The sequence below is a fragment of the Haemaphysalis longicornis genome, unplaced genomic scaffold (genome assembly GCF_048455015.1).
Source record: "Haemaphysalis longicornis isolate Haplotype H1 unplaced genomic scaffold, Haemaphysalis longicornis Haplotype H1 scaffold_9, whole genome shotgun sequence".
NCBI classification, from domain to species: Eukaryota; Metazoa; Arthropoda; class Arachnida; order Ixodida; family Ixodidae; genus Haemaphysalis; species Haemaphysalis longicornis.
The window spans coordinates 91,395,923-91,418,148 of record NW_027526460.1 but is presented as its reverse complement, the minus strand read 5'-3'; the positions used below and the strand labels follow the sequence as shown (position 1 = coordinate 91,418,148).

Below are 22,226 nucleotides of genomic sequence, written 5' to 3'. Positions count from 1 at the left end.
CTCTTGATGATATCTCAGAGACTGCTAAAAATTCCAACAAGACGTTTACAGGACGAATACTAAACACCTCATAGCTATCTGGATTGAAAGCAACAAAACGTTTATTCTCCGTTTTGACGACATTCTCAAACATTTTGAATAGCAATCTACGAGAAGGCTTCTAAGCATGCCAGATAGAGACATAATGTCTTGTGAAGATGTTTTCTAGTAATTGTGGAGACATAAAGGAAAACCTCTCACAGCAGTTTACGCCAGCGGTATTGTAGCCATCTTGCTATCATCTTATTAAGATGTCATCAAGACAACTCTTATAGCTCTCTTCCTGTTTTACGCCCAGGGGTATATAGAAATGTGGTTATCAGAATAAGAGTGCACATATATAACTTATTTCATCTAAAACAACTTTAATATTGTATAGATGGGACAGCATAACCACATTTTACTGCATTTCGTGTGGCCTGACAAATCTGACTGAGCTAAAGCGTCTAGACACACCTTAAATGCAGCAATAAGCACACTGAGCAACTTTTGCAAGACTAGCAATTTTCTTATTCAAAATACACATGACAAATCAAAATAGAATAAAAGGTGGCCAAAAGATGTGGGAGTAAAAAAAACTTGATATGCATAAAAGGCAAAAATTAGAAACAACCCGTTCTATTTGGCTGCCATAGCAATTAAAACATGCTTATAAAAATGACTAGATACTGAATGCCTTTCAGCCTTTCAATGTTATAGCAAAAAAAAGTCAACTGCAAGAACTAAAAAGAATGATCATAAAAAATAAGTTAGGGATCACCGAAAATATATCAAAACATGTGCATTACAGTGAAAACCTATTCAAAGTGGCCGAGTCTTGATGATGTTTGAAGTGCTGGAAATCCAGGTAGGCTGATCCAATGACGGAGGGTTAACCTTCCTGCGATGAGGTAAACACACTAATCTGAGTATACACAGACACGCACCCAAATGAAACACCCGGTGGACACATTTTTGTGTAAGGAGACTTTTTTAGACCACAAGGCAGGACAAAGGTAAATGCTTAAGGTAGCTACTATTTTACAGGTAACCAGTGAACTCTTGCTGAAAAAATTTTTAATGAACCATTCTTTTGATACATGGAAGGCCATGGGTAGGGGAAGTCAACAGCGACTGATGATAGGGGAAGGGGGCTAGTGGGTATACATTTAAGAGGCTTCAGAGTGCCACTTATGCAAGATGCCAATAATATGCCCAATATGACAACGTCAGGTTAATAATCCAAATTAGTTGCAGGAAATAGTAAAACGTTGCTTGACAACTATTTTAGGCAATATAAAGCAGCATAAAATCATTTCATCAATTTCCACAATATTAAAGCAAATTTAGAAGAGGGGTAACACAAACACAGGGGGTGTGGAATATTGGCTGCATTCTCTTCCAGGCTACTACCCACAATGGAACATTTTTTTTTGTGGTGGACACCTGACCATTTGGCAAAATTGTGCATCTTGCAATGACAAAATATTAGGCTTGTGCGAATAGTGTTATTTTAGTTCGAAGCGAATTCGAAGCAAACAGTCCTGGGGTCGAATATTTTCGAAGCGAATTCGAATAGTCGCGTAGAAAACCGGGCTAGTTGGTACAGATTCATCTTCGCAGCGCACAAATGACAGGACAAAAGGGAGGAATGGCAGGATTCATCTCCAGCGCTTGTCCAGTGTTTTCCTCCTCTTTGTCCTGTCATTTGTGCGCTGCGAAGATGAATTCGAATAGTTGTCAGGTGTCCGAAGAACAAAACAACAGTTGAAGTTGTTCTATGCAAAAGTTTTTATTTGTGAGGTTAGAACATACAAAGGCATCACAGAGAATCCTGTGATAACATGATAAAAAAGGTTTCTATATACAGACAAGTCGTAGAAGGAGCATGCTTCCTTCTACACAGGTAAACAACCTACAACACATACATGCATAAAACATCACAGAAAATCATTTGATAACGTATTTCAAGTAAAATAATAATGGCTTAAAGGAGCCATGAAGACAAAATACAAGTTGGGTTTATTAGAAATACTGCTTAGTCCCAATAACAATGATACCAATAGCATCGCAATCTTCGAACAAATAACGGAGATATTAAAAAAGTGTGAAGCAGTCGCGACCCCCTATCCAATTTCCCGCAACTTTTCTATGACATCACGGAACCTTGTTTGTGCGATTGGCGGCCGCCTAACTGACCTGTCGCGACGACACATGACTGGACGTCTGTAATGGGGCCTCTAGTTCCATTTGACCGCATAACTTGAATGCTAACGTGCAGTTAACGCACTGAAAATTATGTTTTATTGTTGGCCCGTATGACGTCATTCTTGCTCATAACACGTCTCCGTGGCGCAAAATTTGAAAGTTTTTAAATACTACTTGCTTTTTTCGTTAAAAAAACATCTTTTGTGGCTGTAATGGAGCTGAGTGAGATACTGAATCCTAGTTCTTTCAAATTAAACGAAGTTGTATTTTCTGTTCATGGCTCCTTTAAAGACTAGCAGCTCCACACGCAGGGAAGAAGACGTTCCCTGTGACTAGTTTCAAGGTTACAACACAGAACAAAAAAAAATCTGAAAATTTGGCTACATATTTTAAGCAAAAAAAAAACATTGGCATATAGACTAGCAGCTCCACATGCACCCGCCGCGGTTGCACAGTGGCTAAGGCGTTGTGCTGCTAAGCTCGCGGGTTTCATTCCCGGCCGCGACAGCCGCTTTTCTGATGGAGGCGAAAAGCAAAAACGCCCGTGCCCGAGATTTCGGTGTACGTCAAAGACCCCTAGGTGGTCAAAATTAATCCAGAGCACTCCACTATGGAGCACCTCATCGCCTGCGTTGCGTCGGCGAGTTAAGCCCTACCATCAATCAGCTCCACATGCAGTGAAGAAGGCACTCATATCTACTAGTTGAAAGTTTACACCACACACAGAAAAAAAAACAGGAACTTGTTTGATGACGTTTCAATAAAAATATATCACAGATCTACATGCAAGCAAAAGGTACAGTTAATAAAACAACATTCAGAAATTCTCATGGAGAAAAACTAGTTCTTCCACATGCTGGGGAAGGAGGTGCTCCCTTCTGCAGGTTACAATGGCACCCGCTGTCGAAAACAGCGTTTCACTTGTTGTTTGGGTTGCTGGCACTGAAAGGCAGGCGCGTAGCCAGGATTTTTGTTCGGGGGGAGGGGGGGGGGGGGGCAAAGGTTGTTTTCCGCCTCCTCCCCCCACCCCCCCCCCCCCCCTAAAGAAAAAAAAGCGCGGTAGTTTGAAAGCTCCCTTAAAGGATATGAAGATAACATTCATGTTTGGTTCATTAAAAAGTCTGCCTGTCCCGACAACAATGATACCAGTTTTATCGCAAACTTCAAAGGAATATTCGATATATAAGTTAAACGTTTGAAGCAATGGCGAATCCCCGCCCCCTTTCCGGCGGCGATTTCACTATGACAGTTCAGGATCTTGTTTGTACGATTGACGCCCAACGACTTAAGTCACCGCCAAGTAACATGATTGCGCGATTGTATCCTCCATTGATCTTATCATTTGAATTCTAACGTGCAGTTAACACACTCATAACTACGTTTTTGTGCCAGCCTATATATATACCACTCCTGCCGATATCACTTCACTGCAGCGCTAAATTTGAAGATTTCTGACATTTGTTGCATTGCTTCGGTTGAAAAAACGCCTGTGATTGGAATGGAGCTGTGCGAGTTATACCAAAGGCTAGTTGCTATTCACTTGAACAAGGTTGTATTTTGTCTTTAAAAGGCCCTTTAAGGTTCTCTCATAATATTGGTGTTGATTATGATTGTATTTGTGCCAGGTTAAGTTGTAAACTGGGCGAAAATACGCAGACCGGGTGGTACAAATCTATGCCCGTGATACGGGACGTACATTGCACGCACGGGAACCTTGCGCAGGCATTGCATTAAACGGTCATAGTTTCATGCAATTACTTGTTTTATTTCAACGTGTGTAGTATGATGAGTGTGACATCAGCAATAAAATGACGTAGGCCGTAAGAATTAGATTTTTTATTTAGTTATTCGTGCCCACAATGCAAAGTAAAATGTTTTTGCATTCAACGTCCGTACATTAGCTGCCAGTGTAAAGCCAATGGAGCTCATTCTGTGCAGTATACATCGAATCTTAGCACTTGAGTTAAGTGTAGCGCAGGTCTTATCTCCAAAAAACGAGTGGCTATGAATTATGCATGCAAGAAGCGTTACATCACCAGCAATATTTCAACAAATATCAACCCTAAACAGACAGACACCACGCGCAAGAACAGCGCTGTTAAGGGCGAAAATTACACGAACCTGGCAGTATTAGTCCACACGCAAAGCGGAATAATTCAGCCATCGGCATTTGTTAAGTCATGCCAGTTTAAATTTGCGCTTCTGTTTTTAGTCTCAACGTGGTCCATTTCGTATACTATAGCTTCTACCAGGACTCGGGACGCACATGAGAAGCTTGTGCTTTGTAACAGAATGAATCTGGTTGACATTTCCGCACAGCTCAAATGTAGAGTCTGCTGTAATGAGCTTGGTGTTCTCAAATAGTTGCATTACTACCGGTCAAGTTTCCAATGCTTTGTGCATAAATGCCCTATTATCTGCCTGAATGCGTGTACTGTCAAGTTATACCTTTTCTGGAGCAGCCACCCCCTTTAGTTACCACTCCCAGATGAGATAGAGCAAGTCACTGCAAAGTTCGCAATTCAATGCTGTATCGAACTTTATATTTAGCAAGAAAAAAAAATAACGCATATACGGCGATGTCTGACCATACTGTTGCGGTTAGGCATGTTCTGTGCAAGCTGAGCAAAATATTGCTGCGTTTTGAATTTTGTCGTGAGATCTGAGGAAAGAGTTACAGTTATAGCGAACTGCGATATGCACCGTGATTTTTTCGATATATCCAATAGTTCGATATAGCCGAACCCGCCTATACTAGCTTATTGTTACGAGTTCGCATTGCGTGGTAGCCCCCTCCGCTCTCCCCTCCTCAACTCCACCATCTCCGCATGCAGAAACAAACACAGTAAGGTAGCTATTAACCATACCCAAAATAATCCATTTATTGCAATTAATACTGCTTCTTTCCGCCTTAACTGCCTATTTTGAAAAAAAAGCGGTGATTTTTGTTTTCACTTTCGTTTGGGCGGCTACAATTAGCATAGCATTCTCTACACGAAACATATTTGCAGCAGTACGAGTCTGCGTTCTCCAAAATCGAAGAAGCATTGGCGGAGCACATCAACTGCCGAAAGCGCTTCACTATAAGCATCGGACGTCTTTCACTCGCGACACCATCGTCAACGTTGGCGAGCTCATCCCACAGTTCACCGATGCTGCTGTCTTGGTCCGGATTCGCTGACAGGGCGGGTTTTATCGTAAGTCCCACGCGTCGGAAAGAGTTACGGAAAGTGTCGGCCGTCACGGCGCTCCGTGCAAGGCGCAATGTCCCAGTCGCGGCTCTTGCTCCGTGGTCGCGGCCAATCCACATCTCAATCGCCGCTCCGAGACCATGCATTTCGGCGGCCATTCTAGGCGCGCGGAGTTCGATATATCGGATGTGAACTTCGTTATAAGGAATATGTTTCCCATGTATTTCCGTAACTGAAGTATTTTTGTTCGATATATACAGTCAAACCCGTTTATAGCGAACTGCAATATGCACCGCGATTAGTTCGGTATATCCAATAGTTCGATATATCCGAACCCGGCTATAACGAGCTTATTGTTACGAGCTCGCAATCCGCAGGAGCCCCCTGCCCCCATCCCAAACTCCGCCATCCGCGTATGCAGAAACGAACACAGTACAGTAGCCATTACCATACCAAAATAATCCATTTATTGCAAGTAATAAAGCTACTTTCCGCCTTAACTGCCCACGTTGCAATAAAACGGTGATTTTTGTTTTCACTTTCGTTTTGGCGGCTTCAACTAGCACAGCATTCTCGACACAAAACATGGTTTGCACCAGTTCGATTCGGCGTCCTCAAAAATCTAAGAAGCATTGGCGGAGCACATCGACTGCCGAAAGCGCTTCAATATAAGGGTCGGACGGATTTCACTCGCGACATCATCGGGAACGTTGGCGAGCTCTTCCCACCGTTCACCGATGCTGCTGTCTTGGTCCGGACTCGCTGAGCGGGCGGGTTCCCGGTCGCGAGTCCAGCGCATCGGAAACAGTTACGGAAAGTACTGGTCGTCACGTCGCTCCGTGCGAGGCGCAATATCTCAGTCGCGGCTCTTGCTCCGTGGTCGCGGCCAATCCACATCTCAATCGCCGCTCGAAATCATGCATTTCGGTGGCCATTCTAGGCGCCCAGAGTTCAATATGTCGGATGTGAACTTCGTTATAGGGAATATGTTTCCCATGTATTTCCGTAACTGAATTATTTTTGTTCGATATATAGCATATTTCGCTCTATCCGGGTTCGTTATAGCCGGGTTTGACTGTAGCATAATTCGCTCTATCCGGGTTCGTTATAGCCGGGTTTGACTGTATAATGCGGTCCTACCATTTTGGTTTCAAACTTTAATGAAAGGACATAGTTTTTTAGCTGACGCGTGCATTGCCATTTTTCAGCCGAGAACACACTGTCGGTTTTAGAGCTAAACGATAAAAAAGTATTTGCAGTTCATGAGCATGGGCGGCTCTGGAATGTATAGCGCGCACAGAAGTTTTGTACATTTCGTTGCAGAAGCGGGAAATGGAAATTATGTTTGAAATCTCCTTGGTCCACTAGAAAACGGAGGATTGGGCAGCTGTGCAGAGCCAGCATGATTTTCGGGCATGGTGCGATGCCCGAAACAAGTCAGCATTTTGTTTCCCGGAGTGCACCAAAAAACATGCGTATTGGCATGGCCCCGCATACAGAAAGACCAAAGACTACCATGCTTTAGCATGAAGTGGACAGTAATGACACAGTTGCACTATTTCCTTGGTTGACAGCGACCATGATGTTCAAACTAAAGCATGGTTTCAGGCTACGACAGGATAGATTGGATAAAAAATGCAAAGTTGTTTACCGTGGTAATTCTCGGTTGTTTCGGTTACTTAAGAAATGCTGACGATTACTCAAAATGTCCTTCATGCAACATTTTAGAGTGTGTACGTAGCAGTTGTGGATCCAGGAAGAATCACATCAGCGTGCACCCGTATGTGTGTGTGTGAGTGGGGGGGGGGGGCGTAGAGGGGAGGAGGCGGGTGGAGGTGTGCTGGTGCTCTTGAGATGGCCTGTTGTATGCGGCCCGTTTATTTAATTAGAAAATTCTGTTGTCATGCACGACCGATTGAGCCTTGAAAGAACGATACTCCTGCGCCCACAGAACTTCAAAGAAGGCCAGGAAGAGTTAAAGGAAAATTGTATCAGAAAGGCACGCTCGTTTCTTCGCCACCAGTACGAAGGTCCTTCACTTGCGCTGCGCACGCTGCTTTGGTTTTAAAATTGGGTGTAGCAGTAGATGCACGCGTCGATATGAAACGCGGTAACAAAAGTCCCAATAACGGGCACACCATGCGACAGCGGCTATCTCACATGGAGTTTCGTCCCAGTAAAAGCAAACTATTAAAACTGCAGCCAGAACAAAAATATTTTTCACTCTTCATGTACTGATACTAACGCTGTCCCGATACACTCTGAGTAATCCTCTCCAACTTCGTGCATAATAAAATATTTGGGCGTTTACAGGAGTTGAATTGACGTTTTCCCTCATTAAAAGTCGCCTATCCGCTCCACCGTGGGCGCTTTCAATTACCAATTCAAACGCAATTACTGCATTCGAAATAAAACGAGATAGGCATTTTTTATCTCGGAGACACAAGGTACTGTGGTATCGTGTAAATATTAGGAAGTGAATATTTAAATATCAAAGAATGCATAATTGATCTGCGCCGCACAACTTAACGTACAATGCAACCTCCATCGTCAAAAGACATCAGTGATCATGTAAGGATATTATTCACTGGAAGAAAATGACTTACAATTCGATATCGCCGTTCTGACTCCGGCCCGAATATACACTGCTCTGGGCAGCCGCCGTCCAGGGAAAAAGCGGTCGTGGACGCAACGGAGGGGCTTTAGTTGTGATCGAGGTAGAATATGGCCATCTGATGGTTGTTACTGTCGCGACGCCGTCTGCTTGTGGCAGGACTGGCGACCGTCGTGTCTTCATATTTAGGATAAAGTCTGGGACCAGCTCAAGGAGCCGCAGCGCGCCTTTTTTGTCGACCCGCTGTTCTCCAGTTTCCTAGGTTAGGGGAGAATACCGCCCAACAAAGCTGCCTAATTGCAGGGGTGAAATTGATTGTCGCAACATCGCCGTCGGAAGGGGACAACACTCAGTGCGCGCAATCTGAGTCTACTCCAACAAAACCCTCCCGGGCTCGACAGAAACGTGAAAAAGGAAGAATGAAGGGCTGACGCGAGGAAGAGGGGCGTAGCGTGCTGTGTGTCTCATTCGCAAAGGCCATCTGCCCGCGCACGGCATTCATCCAGCTAAACTGCACGTTTCAACCATAACGTAGCCCCGTCGCATTCTTAAAGTTACCTTGAAGGAGTATTGAATGTGTGCCCATGGCCGCTTGATCTCTCCCTTTCTAGGAGATGGAGCGGCCGTGGTCAGCCACCCCCGTTTGCACGTTTTTCTGCTTAACACACAAAGATCGTCTGTTTCCTATGGGACCTGCATTGTACCAGTCTTCAACCATCAATGGCCGGCGGTCCCTCTTTTTTTCCGCCGCGAGTTAGTGCGGTCCACTCCTTGCTTCCCCTGCAGAGCCAATCTCCTCTGCTGAGAACGACTCAGCCGGCCAATTATTCTCTGTCTTGCTGCATGTCTCGCACAAGGGGTACAACGCATGCCTTTGGCGTACCGTGCGCTGAGCTTACCCGAAGGCACCGTCGCTTTTGGGGCTGCACCCCTCCGAAATCATCCCTCAGCGGTTCGCACCCCTCGGGCGCTTCGTTTTGTCACGGTCGGACTCGACTCCCTCTCCGCAGCGCGGAAAAAGAGTCGAGTCCGGCCGTGCTTTTGTGTAAACACCCATGGGAAGGGCAGAGATGCACTTTCGTGGCATTTTCGTAGCATTTCGTGGAAAGTGCCATTGGTGGCACTTTCGAAGCATATGCAGCTTTGTTCACAGGCGACATACCAGGCATACTGGCAGCACGGTGACGGCCGGAAAAATTTCGGGGGGGGGGGGGGGGGGGGGGGCTGAAGCCCGGTCAGCCCCCCCCCCCCCCCTCGCTACGCCACTGGTGGCGTTATCCCAATCGATGGAATGACCATGATTATTGGCGTGCTCGGCCAGCGTGTTCGGCACTTTCCTGTTCTTGCCTGCGTCCCTTTGATGTTCCTTTATCTCCTGATGAAGTTACCAGTTTCGTCGATGTAACTGCAGCTGCAGTCTGCACATGGTATCTTGTAGACAACACCGGGGTATCTCTTGCTGTCCAAGCAATCTGTCACGTTCACAAGCTGATTCCTCAGCTTGTATGACGGCATGTGCGCAACGCGAAGGTCATACCTTGCAAAGATACGGCTTAGCTTCGCTTTATTTAGCCTACAGGCGCACAATCAGAATACTAATGGAAAGGAGGCAGTTACGTCGTCACCAACTAAGAAATGCGAACACGGCGTTACGAAAGGGGACATGCTCCTCGAAACAACTTTTTTTTTAATAATGAAGTTAGGAGGCTGACATTTTCACATCTTGTAGAGATTGAGCTCCTCTGGTCATATATGCAATCAGATTTAGAATAGCTGCTCCGGATAAAATGTTATGCAGCATGACTTGCAGAAAAATGGCTTTTTTGTGCACACTTTCTTTAATAGTAAAAAGTTTTCCTGAAACTTTTAACATAGCCTAGGTGGTTCCTTAGGATCTGCAGAGTGCACAAAACTGCCTGAAAAAGCCTCATATTCAGTTTCCTCACCACGAAAAAAAATGACTGGTAGTGTGCCTTTTCTTGTTCTGTATATTTTTGTTTTATGACCGTCAGAAATATCTAAGCACACAAATTGCATAATGAACACAATTTGTGCACTCTACGTGTTATAATGAACATCTGTGCAAAATTTCATCGTGATACAACAACTTTAAGTGGGAAAATAAGTGTGCACAAACTCAGAAAACGGACAAAAACATCAAACTGAGAAAAACGCAATTGAAAGTTTATTTCTTTGGCAGATTCAGAAATTCTTGCTCAAACAACATGAACCTTGGTGGGGATATAGTCTGAAATGTCGACATTGAGGTACTAAAACTAGAACGCTCCTGCTGCATAAGTTGCACCCTCACGATTCTTGCGGGTGGAGTACTCGGTACAGGCCCGTTTCACCAGGCTGTGGCGATGGGACCTAGCCGCAGCAGTCAGCCTGGCAAACATCTGCCTGATCCTCTGCTGGTCACTTGCACTGCTTAGTCTAACCAGTTCTTCTGAAGGGAAGATTCCCAGTTCTTGGAGAACTTGCTCAAAGCTAGTGTGGCCCCTGTTGAACCACAACACCGTGAGAGCAGTGGCAGTCTCCACTACAGTGGACTGCAGGTTGTACGATACCGTCCTGTGCCAGATGCGCAGTGCTGCTTCTGTCTCCATGGGTGAGTAGTCGACATTTTTTTCACGCACAGGGGCATGAAAGGCTTGCCACACTTCCTCCTCTTGCTAATCAAGCTTTTGGGGGTGGCTGCAATCTTGACAGTAGTTTGACAGCACCTCAAAATCCAGGCAGAGACCAGTGTCGAGAGAAATGGCAGTGCCAACACAGTTCTGGCTTTTGTGTCCTCGTTTCTGCCAAGTACAATCAAACATCACACTGACGTCAGTCTGACCAGTTTGCAACACAGTTACTTGCCTTGCTTCAGCATGGTTGTCAGAGACGACTTCTGTGGCCGCGGCATGAACTTTACTTTCTTGGCAATGTTGTGGAACGTGTTTTGGTGCAGTGGTTTTGGTAGACCAAGAATAGCACAAAACCTGCACAGCTGATCGTGTCCGATGCCAAGCGCGCGTGCGGCGAGTACCGCTTTCACATTGATGGCGAAACTAACACGGGGACTTCCCCTGCAGAGTTCCGGGTTGCGGCCTCCGCGGCCGATGGCGGCAGCGCGCTGCGACGAGTAGATACATACATACACAGAATCCTCCTCCCCCAACACGCCACGTGCCCACACCAGCCAATGACATACTATCAAGACCAAAACACTCCACTGTTGACAACGCACCTTTCTTAACAAGGAACACCTTATCGCGATGACCGCTCCAAATAACCAAATTCTTTTTCGTGCAGGACAACTGATGTTTCACTGATACAATCTCTCCCCCACTTTCTGATGTAGTATGATTCCATCAACTCTCTAGTACGCCTGTCTTTATGCTTAAACAGGATATCAGTCTCGCGGACAAGCGGATAGCATCGGTGCTTACACGTGTGGCAATGTTCGGCCAGACGTGCGTAACCATCTTTTTTAAGCTTGTTGCGATGCTCCAATAAACGAACGTTTAAAGGAGCCATGAAGACAAAATACAAGTTGGGTTTATTAGAAAGACTGCTTAGTCCCGATAACAATGATACCAATATCATCGCAATCTTCGAACAAATAACGGAGATGTGAAAGAAAACGTGTGAAGCAGTCGCGACCCCCTAGCAAATTTCCCGCAACTTTTCTGTGACGTCACGGAACATTGTTTGTGCGATTGGCGGCCGCCTAAATGACCTGTCGCGACGACACATGACTGGACGTCTGTAATGGGGAATCTAGTTCCATTCGACCGCATCACTAGAATGCTAACGTGCAGTTAACGCACTGAAAATTATGTTTTATTGTTGGCCCGTATGACGTCATTCTTGCTCATAACACGTCACTGTGGCGCATAATTTGAAAGTTTTTAAAACCTTCTTGCTTTTTTTTCGTTAAAAACCATCTTTTGTGGCTGTAATGGAGCTCATGCGGACGACGAGGAGCCCTCGGATGTTCCTGCAACGGCAAAAAGAACCAACATGCTGCGCAAGCTTTGCTACGAAGTTGAATGTAGCGACGGCGACCAACATGCGATGCATTCAGCAGCTCGAGAACGCTTTTCTGGGAATAGTTGCGAACGAGAAGTAGACCGAGCACCACGCGGTTCTTTCTTCCTTAATAGCAAAAATGGTTTTTCCTGCGAATTATTTTGTCTGTATACGAAAGCTCCCCTATGCAGTAGAGCTTCTGTTACCGCAACTACAAATTTTTAGCGTTTCAATTAAATCGAAACTCCGCTTATATCAAAATTTTCGGCGGATTTTACAACATAGTGTTAAGGAGGGATTACTGATTACCTTCACATCGAGAGAATTCGCTCATTTACCTAAAGAACTTTACTTCTCAGCATCAGTGCGGTACGCTTCCGCGCGTGTCATGAATTTTTCATGTTTCACGAGAGAAACCAAAGAGATGTGCTAAACGATACAACATGCGTGCATGCCTAAAAGTGAAATAAACAGCAGACAACATGTTTTCATTTGTGAACTTGGTATATTTTGTATACATACAAGGGTTCTTATCAGTGGAGACAAAGAGACAAATTTATGAGATAATAAAAGTAAATCGTATTTACAAACTAGTGTGAGGCTCATTCGAGAACTGTAACAATAGGCTTAAATCAGCTGAAATAATTGACATCGTCACACGGGACCTAGTTCCAATCAAGTCATGGGAGTCTCTAATCAGGAAACATTGTTGAGACTGGATTTTGCCCTACCTGATAAGCATCCGTGTAAGTGTGACGCCGGCATTCAACGAAAGATTTATGCCGGTGTGCAGTCAGTTCGTTAGCAGCATCGTGCGAGTATATCAGTGCTTTGCTATAAAACAAAAAAAACTTTGCTATAAAATGTATCAACATTATACCAACGCTGCCTATTTGAAGATGAAACAAGGGTACATATAGACGTTCAGTTTGTTTTAAGGAATAAAGAGTTTTCGCGCCTGAAAGTGGATCAGCTTGAGAAAGCAGCTTGTCTCGATTAAAACGAACAGCGACTGCTTTCGTACGGGTACGCCGTTGCAGCGCAGCGCGTAAGGTGAAATATACTTTGCAAAATGTTTGTGTGGGCGTGTGTGTAGAGAAGGGGAAGCACTCTGCACTACCTCTGCACCAGGCCAGAATTCTTACGCAATATGCATACGTGTCGAACAATTTCAGAGCTTGCCTATTGGCCACTATTGCAAAACGCATCTAACATGCTCAAAATAGGGCAAAATTATTTTATAGAGCACCGCCCAGGCCTAAGCGACGCGCAGGCGGAGATTTGGAAGAATAATTGTGCGGTAAGTCGGCAAGCTGTACACCAATTCACTCCGTACGCGTGCGAGCGAGTACATGTGATAGCAATCACTTACCCCCTACCTACATGCAGAGCGCCGATATCGATTATAGGCTACTGTTTCGCGATTCCAGTGCTTTGGGGACGTAATGATTTGGAGTAGATGCACCTAGCACTGAAGGTATCAGCCAAAAGATTGCGTGCAAATGCCTCCTACGTGCAAATCACCGAGATTCTAACTGCGCCAGCGCTGCGCTCCTCTCACGACAAAAGCAAACGTGCAGCGAACTTTCGCAAAGGCGTAGCGACGACTTGAGCAATACGTAGCGGTGCGCGTAGTTTGTCAAAGCACGCATCCTGGGATCCAAAGCAAGCGCAATGCCTGAGAGCCTGAGACGCCACAGCAGGACTGCTTTCAAATGGGCGCCGCCATTTTGGCTACAGCAACAGTGGAAGTGACGTCGGTGACATCACGATGCTGGGGTGCTATTTAGGGGGGGGGGGGGGGGTCGGCCTGGTCCCTTACGGGATATGGTTTGGGAATACGCTGCCGGGCGCTTACGGAAGGGGGTGTGGTTTGACCTTTAGCGCGCAAGGGCAAAACTGGTCACCCCGCGAATACTGCTCGAGGTAGCGTAGAGTAAAAACCAAAACCAAAACGCTTAGACGAGCCACGGCATGAGGGAATAAGTGCTTTGTACGACAGATAGTGTCGCCTTGTCGCTGAAACTGACCAAGATCAAGCAGCCGCCACCTTCACTCCCACATGTTCAGCCACACAAGCGTAGATGGCGTCTGTTGTTTGTGTGTCAGGGCAATTTAAAACCATCTTGGCTAACCTTCGGTAACTGGAAAGCAGAAATTGTAAACGCAGCAACTCCATTCTAAAACGCTCATTCGGCGTCAAAGTAATGCTATCGCGTCGAACATGTCACTGCAACTGTTTCTGATGCAAAAATAACTGTCGGACGGTCTTCTTCATCCTGATCGATAGCAACGTGGTGTTGGAATTGCGCCTAACTTCATTAGCTTGGGCAGACGTTAGTGGGACTTCATCTGTGGAAATAACAATGGGACACGCGGCGTTATCACGCGCATTTGGAGGCTGCTGTGAGCGGCCTCTGATTCTGATGCGCATGCTTCCGTTCCATCACCTATGTGACGCCCGGCCGCCGGTAATGGCCGCGTTATAAGTGCGAATGCACTTTATAAGCGACCCGAAACCATCCACCGCCGGCGGCGGCGGCGGCGGCGTCCGCAGTGCTCCTCTATATTTAAAAAACAAACAACATCCGGCGCCACGTTTTGATCCGAGGACTTTGCGGCCGCAGCGCGACGCTCTAGCGACCAAGCCACGGACGCGACGCTGATATCAGTGTTCGTGACGCGCCTTATATCTTTAACGCATTCAAAGTACATCGTCAGCGGCGTGCGTTGGCGACTCAGCGGCGTTATAGCGGCTTGATAACTGCGTGGTGTACACGTGATACTACAAACCCGATGGAAGAGATGGAAGAGAAGGCGGCGAGGCGGTGGGCTGCGGGGGCCGAGCGCAAGCGCCGCAAGCGGGCCGAAAACCGTGCATTCGCACTTTCACATTCTCCCCCTCGGGGAAATGCGGGGGAATTTTTTCAGTTTAGGTTCCCAAAACACCAATCTTCACGAGCTGCTTGCGTCGCGCGCATTCACGCTTGAAACGCAGTATATTTGCATGTCGCACTCTTTTTATTGGCCCTGTTGGATGGCCTTATTTTTACGCCGTCGAAAATTTGAGTGCAGTTGGCCTTTAGGGAAAAGCTTCAGTATAACAAGCAGCGGGACTGCATGCTTTGTTAGGCAAGCGGATGTTGGATTAGCAGCAACGATGTTGTTTTAGCCCACTCCCTCCTCTGCTTCGTTTTAAGTGGATTGTCTTCGTCGTACGCAATCCCAGTAGGCTACTTCTTCACTAAACGTCCAACGGGTAGTCAGCTTCCCGAGCTAGTACTCTTTGTGATGAAAAAAAGAAAAAAAACCTGTGGTTGCCGCATAGTGCAACTTGTCACCGACCACCACCGAGTCAAAATGAAGATGCTGGACCAGGGCACTCTGGCGTTTGAAGTAGAACCCCCGTGCGACTGTAACAAAACTGTACTCCTAAGTTTCGACTCACGCGATGTGCTGAAGAATGAAGAACGCACGCTCATGACGTAGGACCTAAAGGGAAAATTTAGGTATCTTACCTAAAGTATGTGTATGACCTGCAGGAGAACCTGACGGTGAAACCGGTCCGTTATCTACACCGAAAGCCCGTCCATACGAATAATATCGAAAAGATGAACGTGAGAAGTACCATTCAAGTTCTGCCTCCGGCTGTGACCGCTGCCTTGTAACACCTAAAAGAACAAGCCAGGCACACATGCAGCCCATTGTTCGCCACTGCAGGCCACACCATCACATTCATGAGGAACTTCTATCAGGGGTTCATACTTCTGGACATGAGCAATACAACCCGGCACCTGCGCCAAAAGTTCCCCGATGTCCGGCACTACGGCGATGCGGACTATGACAGGCTTGAGTGGCTGGAGGTTACCATGCCTATGTACTTGGAAGATGTTAAAAGAAGTTGCGGCGATCCAAGCGAGTTCCTCACGAAGGAGACGTATGAGGAATTTTCTATCACCACCTACTCTAGTGTTTCCTGCATAAGGTACCTTCTGAAAACCGATAGCTTCCTGTTCGTGCATATACCGAATAGAGAAACGGAGCGAGAGCCCGTTGTCTTACCAATTGAGCTACGAGCACACGCAGATACAGGGGAGACAGACGGTGTATTCACCGAGCACAGCTGTGGGTTTACCCCCTGCGTTCTCGCTGAATTCCACGTGATAGCGTCACGGGACCTCTCGCGCCTCTGTGCGCTCCGTCCACGGCACGTGTGGCGGCCGTGTGCACCAGTGGTTTGTCCAGGTAGACCTCGAAAAGTTTGGAATCGTGTGCAATACCAATACCAAACAACCGACTACCATACGTGGAATGTGCTTTGAGTTAACTTTCACGAATAATATAACGGCGCTGAAAACGCAAAGTCTGAGTGCGTATCACACCGGTCATCAGTCTGTTCTGAACATTGTGCTGAAGTGAAATAATAAATAACGTGTTACAGGTACAGTGTAAAGTGTGAATAACGCAACCGGGCCGTAGGCACCCGTGGTAGGTGGTGTATAAAGCGTCGCTTTCGAAACGCCCTCCACAGGGTGAATTGGCCCGCACTTTTTTGGAACGCAGTGCATAACGCAGAAAAGTCTTGCGAAAAGAAATATGCTCGGTTGTGGAATGCAGGCACAGAATTGTTTACAAAATCCCGCAGTCTTGTCAGGACGTTGCATTGACGATCGCCTGCGTGACTACGAGAACTTTCTCAAAGGGTCATGCTGACAGTCAGCATTCTGTGCATTGGAAAAAAAAAGAAGAAAGGGCACGCGTGACCCACGAGGCTTTCTGTATCGCACAATGCTGCGACGAGTGTATTCGTATGCCCAGTGTCTCGCGTGAACGGAAAAGGGATCGCATATCTTTCGAATTGATACGGGTTTCCTACCATCATTGTGTGCTTTAAGAATTCGTACAGCACCGTCGCCTTCTTCTATTTGTTATTTATTGTTGCGTAGATTTGACTCTTTCGTACAAAGGTTGCGCCCTAATGCAATAAAAAAGATGTGGTTGATAGTCAGTGCACATGTTTGTCTCCTCCTTTCTCGTGTCCCGTCTTCGGGCTGTTGTAATCGCTTAGTTCGTTTTTTTTTATTTTGCCACCCTCTGATTGGCTAGGTAGCGCACAAAATAGGCGTCGCTGAAGGAACGACGGGCATTGTGTTGCTGGAACTACGTGCGTCGCCTCCCTTCTTGGGCAAGCCGGCGGTCGTCCAGGCAGCTGGTGGCAGCGGTGGCGACGGAAGGGAGCGTATACGTCGGCGTTGGTCTTGGCGTCGGATTTGGTGAGAGCACGGTTTTATTATTATTGTTATTAGAGTACCCTCAGGGCCTTTACGGCGTTACAGAGGGGGTGGGTACAGTGCATGAAAACAGGTAACAGTGTAGAAGTACAGGCAGTATGTAAACACAAGCATATTTCCGGAAACCAGGTTACTGCATTACATGTACAGAAAGTGCATTCTTGAATGATGCCGGATCTTCAATGGACACAATGTGGTGGGGAAGGTGGTTCCATTCCTCAGACATTTTGGGGAGAAATGAATCTGAGAATGCGTTGGTGCGGCCAGATGGAACGTTGTTGCCTTGAACGGATGGTCGATGCGGGATGATATGTACGTGGGCCGTGAGAAAAGGTCGCGTCTTATAGATGGGTTATGGAAATAGATTTTGTGAAACAGAGAGAGTCGTGAAATTTTTCTGCGATGGTGCAAGCTTGGTAGAACCAGGTTATTTTTCATTAGTGAAACACTGGAGGTACGGGAGTAGTCGGAAAGTATAAATCGAGCTGAGCGGTTTTGTACAGATTCCAGAAGAGAAATTAGGTTTTGTTGTGCAGGGTCCCAGATTGCCGAGGCATACTCTAGTTTAAGGCGAATTAGTGTCCGATAAAGTGTTAACCTGAGGGGGGATGGATCATGAGAGAAATTACGGCGAATATATCCTAAGGAACGGTTTGCGCTGCTGCAGACATAATTAATGTGTGTGTGCCATGTTAAGTCATTGCTGATATGAACACCAAGATACTTGTAGGATGTAACGTATTCGAGAGTGGCTCCAGTAATTTTGTAATTAAAGGGCTGCTGGGAATAACGTTTGCGCGTAATGGTCATGCTTTTGGATTTGTTTGTGTTAAGTATCGTGTGCCATTTGCTGCACCATTTAGAGACAGTGTCGAGGTCGGCGTGTAAATTAAAGTTGTCCGTTCGGTCACAAATTTCGCGAAATTACGCAATCATCAGCGAATAATTTTATGGAGGAATTTATACCATTAGGAAGGTCGTTAATAAATATTAAAAATAGCAGAGGACCTAACTCCGAATCCTGTGGTACACCGGATTTAACATCAGTAGGGGAAGAATTGCATTCGTTAGCAGTCACGAATTAGGTGCGATTGGTCAAAAAGCATTCTATCCACTTAACCACATTAGGGTCAATGTTTAGGGTACTGAGCTTAAGAAGTAATAATTAATGAGACACTTTGCCAAACGCTTTTTGAAAATCTACAAAGATGCAGTCTACAGATGAACCGCGATCCAGAGCTGATGCAACGTCGTGTGTGAATGTTAGAAGCTGAGTTTCGCATGAGTAATTTTTCCGAAAGCCATGTTGAAATGGGCTGAAAAAGGAGTTGGATTCCAGGAATGATAGAAGGTTAGAATAAATGACGTGCTCTAAAAGTTTACAGGAAATAGACGTTAACGATATTAGGCAGTTTTAGCATATCGTTACCCTGTTTGCGTTACCGTTTACCGTGTTGCCGGAAGCGCTGGTGACGGTGAAGCCTGTGCCGGTAAGTTGCCGTTCGCGGCAACTCTCGCGCTGCGCAGTCTTCTCCCGCAAACACGGTAAACGGTAACGTAAACACTGTAACGATATGCTAAAACTGCCTATTGGCCGGTAATTTAAAGGAGAGCTTTGGATACCGGATTTGAAAACAGGGACGACCTTCCCCACCTTCCAATCAATTGGCACAGCACATCACTGAAGGGATTGAAAAAAGATGTGTGGCAGGATTATTGACGAATAAACTTCGGTGTTTTTTAAGAGCTTGGGATTAATTTCGTCTACGCCACAACTGGAAGGTTTAAGGTCATGAATCAGCTTCATAATTCCAACAGGATCGACTACAATAGGATCCACAGGAAAAAAGTTGTAATCGCATAATTGCGGCACAACATCCGCAGGACAATTCGAAAACGACTTGGCGAATACTTGATTCAGAACGCGACAACATTCGTCACTGCGCATGACCTGGTTGTCAGCATATCTAAGAGATATAAGTTCTTTTTTATTAGGTCTAATTGGCTTCCAAAACATTTTTGGGTTACTTTGGAGAAGCGAGGGGAGAGTGTTTGTAAAAAAGACGTCCTTTGCTTTTTTTATGGCTGCACGATAAGCGTCGGAAATATTTTTGTAAGCAAACCAGCGGGATGTCTCATTTTTGCGTTTGGCTACACGAAATGAGCGTTTCTTTAGGTTTTGCAGTCGTTTTAGATCAGATGTGAACCAAGGTGAGCGTTGCTTGCCAGAAATAACAACTAAATTAATATATTTGTTAGTCAAAAACGTAACTCTTTCTTTAAACAAGTGCCAACTGTGTTCAACCGTTCGATCAAAAAAGCCTACCATGTAGGCATCGATAAAACATTCGAGTTCTGTATTAATTGAAGCGTAGTCTCCTTTGGCGTAATTTCTTATTGCTTTGCTGTGTGTTAGCCGGCGCGAAACCTCAGCTTCTAAGGTAAAACGAATGAAACAATGAGCGCTTAAACCAGGAAGGAAAATTAGGAGTCGCACAAGATCTGGAACATTTCTCAGGACCAGATCTAGTATGTTAGCGGACGTCGGACCCACTCTGGTTGGTTTGTCAACTAGCTGAGTCAAATTAAAGTCGAGACACATGTTAAAAAATGTAGTACTATCTCCTGATGGATTACTGTAAGCAGAGCAGGGCACTGACCAGTTTATTTTGGGGAAGTTAAAGTCCCCGAGCAAGAACAACGGCGCATGTGGAAATTTCAAGACCAGGTTGTTAAGAACGTCATGTATTTTGTCACAAAAGTCAGATGTAGCATTGGGCGGACGATAACAGGCGCAAAACAGGGTGTTTTTATTATTTAAGTGTATCGAAACACAGATAATTTCTAAGACTGAATTTGTTATCACCATACTGGAAGTGAGACAATCGGCTGCAGCGATCAATACACCGCCACCAGGTTGATTACAACGATCAGCTCGGTGTACAAAGTAATTTTTATCGCAACAAAACAATTCCGAGTTTGCCGTTTCATTTGACAACCAAGTTTCCGTTAGGACTACTATGTCTGCAGCGCAGTCATCAAAAAGGGAAAACAAGGCATCGCGCTTGTTAGTGACGCTGCGCACATTTGAAAATAAGACTGACAGGTTCTTGTCGTTATTTTTTGGGCGCGGGTCAGATGTTAGGATGACACGGTATCTGAACCCCCGGACGTATCATCGATCTGCCTTGGCTTGTTCGTTTCCAGTTCGCATATGCTATCGGTAGCAGGAGAGTAGACATAGCACTTTTTGTTCAGGTAAAGCTTGTTATAGCGAATGGTAAACTGCTGGCCGCTAACCGTTCCGTACTCGTACAACTTTTTTCTCATGCTCCTCGTTGCCCTGCAAAAATCTTCGTTCACGACCACGTCAGACTCTTTCAGCTTTTTTTTGGAATTCACGATGCTGTTTCTTCATTTGGATGAGGAGAACTTTACAATAATTGGCCGACATTTACCAGGAATGAACTTGCCTAACCTGTGGGCGCGAGATATTCGGTCGTCGCTAGTAGTCAAGTTTAAGTTCAATACGGAATTCAGAACTGCACAAACCTTTTCTTGTGGTTGTGCCCACGTCTCGGAAGAGCTGTCTGCAAGGCAATGAAATATTAAATTCTCCCTTCGTGAACGATCTTCAAAGTCATCTAGCCATTGGTTCAGCGCCATTACTTGTGGTTGATAATTTTGCGTGGGCAGCCCTTCGGGGCAGCTGACATGTTTTTCAACTTCCGAAAGCCTATTATCGAGATCCGTAATCTGTTGCTCAAGGGATGATTGCGCCTCTTTCACTTCATTAATAGACTCCATCAGTTCATAGTGCTTTACATCTATCTTGTTATGCAATGACTTAATAAGGGAAAGCAGCTCGTTGTAGTGTTTGTCAGGAACATCCTTTGGGGGGCCGGGGTTTGATTGAATATCGCCAGACATGATCAGCAGTTTTACAACATGAACACATTCGCTTGTTACAGCAATCATTACACAAGGGCATGGAAGCAGCAGCAAGCAAACATTGTTTGATCTTTTGCTATAAAGGGAAGGAGCAGAACCCACCTGCACAAGAAAAGCGAAAGGGTTGCTGTAGACTCGCATTGTTGCTGCACTTCCATGCCCACTGAAGGCGATCCTCGGGTCCCAGCTGTTTAAGTAGAGCTGCGGTGATGCGTCGGTCACTTTGGATGACGGCGGTGCGCAGAGGGCCGGGGAGTCGTTCCACAAAAACGGTTGCTGCGCTTGGCAGTCCGGAGTGTTTACTGCAGAATGCAACGCCTGGAAGCCTTTGCCGCCGAGTTGGGCAGTTGGCTGCAGTGTCTTAGCCGGAAGCGGAAGAATTTTCCACGAGGCAAGGAAGGTCGAAATCTGCACAACAAAAGCGAAAGGGTCGCTGTAGATACGCATCGTTGCTGCACTTCCATGCCCACTGATATCGGCTTGAATGACTTCATGTGAGCACTAACGCAATTTGCTTGGTAGTCGAGGACTTTTCTAGATATAAGCAGTACATCTAAGAGCGGAACTTTTGTTATCTGCAGTCATGATGGAGACGTCGGTAACAAAACCCAACCTAATGTTGCTCACCGAAGGGCTAGGTATCACACGGAGAGAGCCCACGCGGGAGACAGACGGTGCACTCACCGAGCACATCTGCGGGTTTACCCCCTGCGTTCTCGCTGAATGCCATGTGATAGCGTCACGCTACCTTTCACGCCGCTGTGCGCTCCACTCACGGCACGTGTGGCGGCCGTGTGCGCTCCTTTTGCATGCGCTAGGATGCGGTTATATAAATATAAAAGGAATCTCACAACAACGCATGGCATCGCACTTCTCTTTCGTCTCTGCCACCGATCCCGTCGCCTCTGTCGGAAGCGACGGAAACAGAAGTGA

The 22,226-nt window shown here is 46.0% G+C and overlaps 1 long non-coding RNA gene across 1 annotated transcript; it reads right to left on the bottom strand.

Moving 5' to 3' along the window:
* Nucleotides 1-703: 703 nt before the first annotated feature.
* On the bottom strand, nucleotides 704-21,624 carry LOC144152213 (uncharacterized). Its single transcript, XR_013319101.1, has 3 exons — nucleotides 21,396-21,624; nucleotides 20,895-20,932; nucleotides 704-919 (listed from the first exon to the last, which is right to left on the bottom strand). It is a non-coding gene; the product is annotated as an uncharacterized LOC144152213 (long non-coding RNA).
* Between the last annotated feature and the right edge of the window lie 602 nt (nucleotides 21,625-22,226).